Source organism: Patella vulgata, chromosome 8, assembly GCF_932274485.2.
Source record: "Patella vulgata chromosome 8, xgPatVulg1.2, whole genome shotgun sequence".
Lineage (NCBI taxonomy): Eukaryota > Metazoa > Mollusca > Gastropoda > Patellidae > Patella > Patella vulgata.
Window position 1 is genome coordinate 9,074,727 of NC_065886.2, and position 8,413 is coordinate 9,083,139.

An 8,413-nucleotide genomic window follows, 5' to 3' on the forward strand; every position below is an offset into this window, starting at 1 on the left:
ATCCCAGTTCAGAGTTCATCTGTATATAGAATACAACCAGTACAGAGATCAGATACAGGAAGTTATACCTGTACAGGTAGTAATAGTGTTGGTACAGGTAGATCATCCACACCTGTACAACTTGATGTTTTATGTAAGTATTTCTAAGCATCTATGTATATAAATAAACTCATACTATAGTGGCTTTGGTACCACTTAAATGGACATTGAAATGATAATCGATCGGTGATCAATTTTCGTATAATCAGGATGATGCCTAAAACATGATCTTTGTTTATTGCAATGATAACTCTATCACCTGCCTCGGTCCTTTTTCTGTTTTCATGGTAACTGTATTATCTGACTTAATAACAGTAATTGTCTAATCTGACTGGACATTTATTTACTTTGTTTTTTAGTCGGTCCCATGGTAAATGTATCAGTTGATTCTGTAATTAAAACAGAGAATGACGACCTACAGTTGATCTGTACCGTTAAATCTAATCCATCACCAACAACGTTTAAATGGTATAAACCAGATGGTAGTAGTGTTAATGTATCTTCTAATGGACGGCTTAATATAACTAGAATTACCAGGAACCAGGGTGGTATATATAGATGTGAAGCTACTACTACTCTAGTACCAACTAATGGTAGTTCTATAACTAGATCTCACAATAAAACTATAGATGTTACTGTACTGTGTAAGTATATAGCAGTATCTTATAGTAAACCTATAACTAGATCTGATAATATAACTATAAATATAGGTGGTAATATAGATGTGAAGCTACTAAGTCACCCTTTAATGTTGGCGTACCATTATTTCAAATGATCATACGGGCAACTTGCCAATCGTACATTATTTATACTAGAGAAATAGTGGACTCGCGTGACGTATTTCACTGTAAAAGCACGTGCGAACCGTATGTATTTTAAGTCGTTTAATGGTCTCGAGCTTAAGACATTGCGTAATATATTGTAAACACACTCGGGCCTACGGCCCTCTTGTTACAAAATATTTCTTAATGGCTCGCTCTCGACCATTTAACAATACCTAACAGTACTACTATAAATATTACTGTTCTGTGTAAGTATAACTATATCTGATTTTAAACCTATAAATATTACTATTCTGTGTAAGTACAACTATAACTCATAGTACAACTATAAACATTACAGTATTGTATGAGTATTATAACTATATATGATAGAACTACTATAACTATTACTGTACTGTGTACGTATAACTATACTGTATCTGATAGTAAAACTATTATTGGTACTGTACTGTGTAAGTATACTTATATCTAATAGTTACCTTTACTTAGAGTACTACCAGGAATTACAGAGAGCCACGGTGACTAAGTGGGTAAGACACTGGCTCGCTAGCCTGGAGGTCGCGTTTTCGATCACTGCATTGGCCGAGAAAGTTCATTGGGATTTTCCGACGCGGTTTCCCCTTGTCAGTGGTACAGGAAGGAGTGTCTGACAAGAACAGATGTCTAGTCGTTCGGATGGGACGAACAACCGGGTCCTGTGTATACATTGGCCTGCACGTAAAAAATCCACTGTATGGCATGGGCCCGTCTCCATTAGCCCAGTAGGACAGTAGGATTTAAACCCCATTTCATTTCATTTCACTAGGAATTAGTGTGGTAGTGACGACTGAAGCACAATCGATACTAACCTTGCTGTGGTTAATATACAAAATCCAATGGCCGAATTCTGTAATTTCAAATAGTATATACCCACAACTGCCTGGCACATGAGAAATATAAAATTCGATATAAGAGTAGGATTTAAACCCCATTTCATTTCATTTCACTAGGAATTAGTGTGGTAGTGACGACTGAAGCACAATCGATACTAACCTTGCTGTGGTTAATATACAAAATCCAATGGCCGAATTCTGTAATTTCAAATAGTATATACCCACAACTGCCTGGCACATGAGAAATATAAAATTCGATATAAGAGTAGGCCATAGTGCGGCTGCCCGGGTAAAATTTCCCTCGTAGCACACTGTATGGCATGTGCCCGTCTTCATTAGCCCAGTCGGAGCAGAACAGTAGGATTTAAACCCCATTTCATTTCATTTCACTAGGAATTAGTGTGGTAGTGACGACTGAAGCACAATCGATACTAACCTTGCTGTAGCCAATATACAAAATCCAATGGCCGAATTCTGTAATTTCAAATAGTATATACCCACAACTGCCTGGCACATGAGAAATATAAACTAATTTTCCGACTGCCTATTAACATATTTACTGTCAATTGTCATGGATTCTAATCTGAAAACTTGATTCATCACAAATAATATTACATTTATTTTTTATTATATGAACTTTGATATTATTTACAGACCTTGATCCAATAACTTTATTACCAACTGGAGATAAACTGAAAGTAAATGAAGGAGATTCAACCAATATCACATGTTCTACTGACAGTAACCCTGTAGCCTTGATTGCCTGGTACAATGGTGTAAATAACATATCATCTAAACAAACCAACAGTAATACCTTTACTATAAAACAACCTACATGTCTGGATACTGGTGACTATACTTGCCACGCTACCAATAGTGAAATACCAAATGTTAAATACAACCAAACATTGAAAGTATTTATTAACTGTACGTATATAACTGATATAGTACAACATGTAACTATAAATATGATATCATTGAACTAAACACTTTTATTAATGAATACATATGACACAAACAGATCAAAGTTGTTATTATAATCTACACAATGTTTACACATTGGAGCCTTTGTTAGGATGGCCCGTGCAGCGAAAAGTTTCCTACAGAAAGTTGAACTCGTCTCGACGAATTCGCACTCTTCAGTGGCTTGTCTCGAAGTGATTTCTGGCTAATATAGCAGTGTAACAATACCCAGCAATTAACTGCACATCTATCAACTATTACAGCCGTAAAAAATCAATTGTTGACGATTCTGAATAGCAGTAATATTTAGCTTTTTGGTTATTACAGCAGCTTTAGATTTTTAAATTGCTTTATCATTAACTGTACCGTTAGGAGCGACATCTTTTGGTTTAGTACAAACAATATCTCTGAAACACTCGGGTTAGGCAAGAACATGATGCTAGTTTCATTTTACTTTTACATGGTTCTTAAAACAATTGTTGAGTTGCCTAACGTGCGTGTTTCTAAATTCAATTTCGTGTTCCTTATTTCATTATTAAAAGGCGTAGGTTCATAAGTCAACGGTATAAGTTTAATAGTGTATGGCGTATCCTTTATTTTATATTTTTATATACAGGTTCACCTAGACAAGATACTAGAGTTATAACAACATCTATAGTTAGTGGTAATATAACAGATATAGTACAACTGGTAGCTGATGTTATATCCTATCCACCACCAACCGTCACCTGGTATTATAATAACACTGGATATATTGAACCTATATATAACGACGACATCTTTGAATATATTGATAACCATACTTCTATCAACACTTATAGATCAACATTAAATATCAACATTACATCCAACATTTATTATACATCATATACAGTCAATGTATCTAATAATATTGGTTATACAGAACTAGAGTATGAAGTTGTAGCTCAATGTAAGTATAATATAACATATATTATACAATATATTCAGACAATGTATATAATAATATTGGTTATAACGTACAGTATTAGCATTATGAACTTAACAGTATCGATCCTAAATGACAAATTCTTGTAATTCAATTTTTACGTTTAAGATATTTAACATCACTGAGGAATCCCTTGCAGACAACAATAATGCTAATATGGTGCATGACATAGTTAGTGCGCGCGAAGCGACAACGTATAATCATTCGCACGAAAACCGATATTGGCGTGGACGTAAAATAAATATTGACAGCTGGAATTCGATTTGAGAATGTCCCTCATTCTAGCGAAAGTGTTTTGTATCTTCGGAGAGAGAGAGAGAGAGAGAGAAATGGATTTAACGTCCACTCGACACAAACTAGGTCTTTTCGGGACTAACATATGGTTTAATTTTATTTCAATAATTCGGTTGCGCGTAGGGGTCTTGAGCAGTGGAAGGAAACCGGAGGACCCGGAGAAAACCCCACTCCTTGTCACGTACAACCGGGGATTCGAACCACGCCAGTCGACTCAATGACAGACTTTATGATACAGCGCGCGCACGCTAACCATTCAGCCATCCAACCCCCCTGTATCTTCGGAAGGATCCGACGAGAGGATGCTGGAAGTCCATAGAATAAATCGCAATAGTCGACGCTTGAGGTTACTAAAGAGTTTACCATAAGTTTTGTGGAGTTTAAATCAAGATATTTTCTAACTTTACTTATCTGAATTTATTAATGGATGATATAAACTTGGGCATGTTCATATTGTCATTGAATATGCCTCCTAGATTGTGTTCTGATGTAACAGGATGGATTTTGTCACTTCCGACTGATATATGGGATTTTACTACCTCTGTTTAACAAGTTTACATGTCGAAATTGTTCTTGGTGTATTGTCCACGACGTAATAATCCACGCTAAAATGGATCCAAATTGTCTAATTGTTACACCACACCCTCTCATTAAGAGATTTTAGAGATGTAGGGCCGATAAGTAAATCCCGCAAAATTGCGAGATTTCACGAGAAATTGAACTTCCGGTGACATGTGTCAAAATCACGCGATTTTTTTAGCCTGATAACGGTGAAAGCAAGCGAGTGAATCGGGTTAAATATTTATTTATTTGTGCCTTACTCCAAACAGTGTTGTGATCTTCGCTCACCAGTAATTATTTATACGAAAAACAATGTCATAAAATATGCAAAAGGGAGAGTTGTGGAGATTTATTAGCTGTAAAAATGACGAAGCGACGATCGACTGACTGCCGTCTGCCTGCACGATTAAACTCCGTTGAGTCCTGCAAGCAGGTATGTTGAAAATCCATTATCATTAGTTAGGCCTATAATTTGTACAATCTAGTCATCGTTCCATTTATTTGAGAAAATATAAATCAAGCGATTGAATAATAATAATGTAGTGACTGGTTAATATATAAAGTTAAATACCGGGGACAATATTGTCGGCAAAACAGTACTGGCACTGGGCTTGGGCTGTCACATCGATCGAGCGGCTTACGCGTACATACCAAGCACTATTGTCTACTGTATTCATTCACGCATAATATATTACGGATTGTCTTTTGACTTAGAATAGTCATATACACATTCATCCACTTCCCAAACGACTGAACTTCGAAAAGTGTTTCTAAGTAATATATTGAAGTGAGCACCCTTATACTTATTATTTTACAAAGTTTTGGAATTAATAAAAAGGCAAAATAATAAGCTGTAGATTTAGCTGAGTATTTTGTTTTTAAATTAAATTTAAATAATTTTAACCAATTGGAGAATAATGTGCAGCTAAGCAGAATATCAGTGGAATTTGGAATATTATTTCTTTGTGAGAAGAATAACATTATAATGAATATCAGATTGATGTCATGAAAGGGGTGGATTTGTACATAAATTAGGGCCTTTTTGGGAAAATACAAAGATGCTGGTTGAAGCCTAAAGGAACTCTTTAAAAACCTTTATCAAAGTCTTGTACAAATTCGAACTACCTGAACTCGGTGGTACTTTCTTGGCATTGAGTTTGATTTGATTATAAACCAATCTGTAAAGTCGTAGCCTATGAAATCTGAGAACTGCCTTTAATTTAGGCATAACTTATAACAAAAACTGAATTTTTATTAATTCAGGTTCTCCCTTATCAGTGATGCAGGACGGAGGGGCTGAAAAGGAAAGCTGTCTAGTCGATCGGATGGGATGAAAAGCCGGGGTCCCGTGTACACATTGGCGTGCACATAAAAGATCCCTTGGCAGTTGGAATTCGATATAAGAGTAGGCCGTAGTGCCGCTGTCCAGGCAAAATTTCCCTCATAGCACACTGTATGGCGTATGCCCGTCTTCATTAGCCCAGTTCGAAGCAAAACAGTACGACGTTAAACCCCATTTCCTTTCATTTCATTTCCTAACTCGTGTTAGAATTCCGTCACAATTAGAACCGTATATGCCCACCTTTAACAGAAAACCAAGTTCTTTCTAATTCTGGTATAACCTGACACAAACGTTTTTCCCTTTTCCTTCACCTGGGGAAAAAAATGTAATAAATTAGACAAATGTGTTGCCATATAATTAAAAATCTTGCATATCGTGTGTCCTTATTTACTTTTTTTGATAGTTGATCACTGTTTTTTTTTTCACAAACTGCTGTGAGATATCCTGCCTGCATATTGTGACAGGGTTTTTTTGAGAGCTGATCACCATTTTTTTAGAAATATATAGGCCTATATATATCCCAAGGCCTAGTATTATTTTAAATTTAGTTTACAAATCTTCATAAAATGCCTGTATATTGTGACAGTGTTTTTTGACAGCTGATCACGGTTTTTAGAAACAGGTACATGTAGGCCTATATCATGAGGCCTAGTAGGCCTATATAATTTTAACTTTACAATTCCTCACAAAATGCAGAGAGATATTCTGCCTGCTTATCGGGACTTTTTTGAGAACTGATCATTTTTTTTTTAAAAAAAAAGGCAAGCCCTATATAGATCATGAGAAACTAATATTTAATTTTTAAACCTCACAAATCTTCACAAAATGAAAAATCTTCATGAGGCCTAGTATTATTTTTTTTTTTACAAATCTTCGGAAAATGCCGTGAGATCGGTCTGTCAAGTAAAACCATAAATTGCAAAAAGGTACTAAATTATACTGAATATAGGCCTAGACTAAGTAAAATTAAATATTTTAATTTTAATATTCGTCCATATTCTTTATTTGACAAATTACCTACTTCTTGAATCAGAACACAGTCCACGTGTGCTACGGCCGTTTTTCGCCCATCCTCTCTGCGCTAAAAACTTGAACATTTCCTCACCATCATATTATAATCCACCAATCTGCTAAAATAAAACACATCTAACTAAGTAAAGTTTTAACTTGTCGAAAAATTCAAGGGAGATCGTAATACGTGAGCGTATGTACTTGAGGGTTTTTTTTATTTTAAAACACAAGTAGGCCTACTATAATAACATATTTTCCAAATTGGCATTACCGGTACTTTTAATTATAACCCATGGGAATAATTCTTTTAACTTTATATAACAATCAAGAAATTAAAATTAAAATTTACGAAGCACTGAATGTGCAGGCGGAGGAATAATGCACTGGTAATGGGGTTTGTTTGTAAACAAATCTAACTCAGACCGCTACCTATCGAAAAAGGCTAAAACTGTAAAACCAAGGCTTGGGCCGTAGGGCCTACTATTTCGAGATTAAAATGAAATATTTTATTAAGATATATGTTTAAATAATTGATTTACATACCTTGATAAACAAACTAAAATATCTGTTATTTTTCTTTTGTAAAGCAAAAGTAATTGGTGCCGCAAACACATCATTGATTCACATTCAATGCTTTGCGAAGCATCGTATTTTCCGCCATGCGCGGTGCATGTCACCGGAAGTAGATTACCGAAGAAATCGTCGCGTGACTTAGCGGCCCTATTAAAGGTGGCCCTAGTCTGTCTACAGTAGATTTCGAATTTCAAAGTTTGACGTATTTTCAAATCATGGTTTCTTTGTAAATGCTAAACGAAAAGGAACCATAATATATATTACTTTTTATGGATTAGATTAAACCTTTATATTCCTCAATGACGTTCAGATAATTTAAACCTCAAATGTTTAATTTGGCATTGATGACCCAAGTGACCGCACATTGTAAAATGATCAGCATATAAACCGTATATGCTTGCTAAGCTTCATGCTTTTAACACAAACTGAACAATTTCAAAATATATAAACACATGCATTACGCATGTATTATATAGAGAATCTCCTACGAGTCTTTTTTGATATCAAAAAATATCAACACAAGTCGATAAAGTATAAAAAAAACGAGGCTGTAATATTTTTTGATATCAAAAAAGACAAGTGGGAGATTTATTTATCACTCAATCCTTTCTTACATGCACAAATAAATAAGTATAATTCGTTGCTATAGATTTCAATTTTACTGAACCCGACTGCATTACGGCGTAGTGATACATCACTTTCTGGCAGCAATTCAGTCACTGCAAAGTCCTTTATATTGACCAAGTGTTTCCATCAAAGTCAATTAAATAAAAATTATTCTTTTTTAATAAGAAAAAAGTTACTTTTAATAAAAAATGAACTGTTCTTTGAAAATAAAAAAAGTAGTTCCTTTTTAATTGACCAATCATAGGGTGACCCGTGCACTCTACAGAAAGTTGGTCTCGACACGGCTAATGTGCACGCTTCAGTGGTTGTCTCGAACTATCAGCGGTGGAGTGTATGGTCTATAAATAGCCATGGCACGTGCAATTCTCTACAAATCTATCAA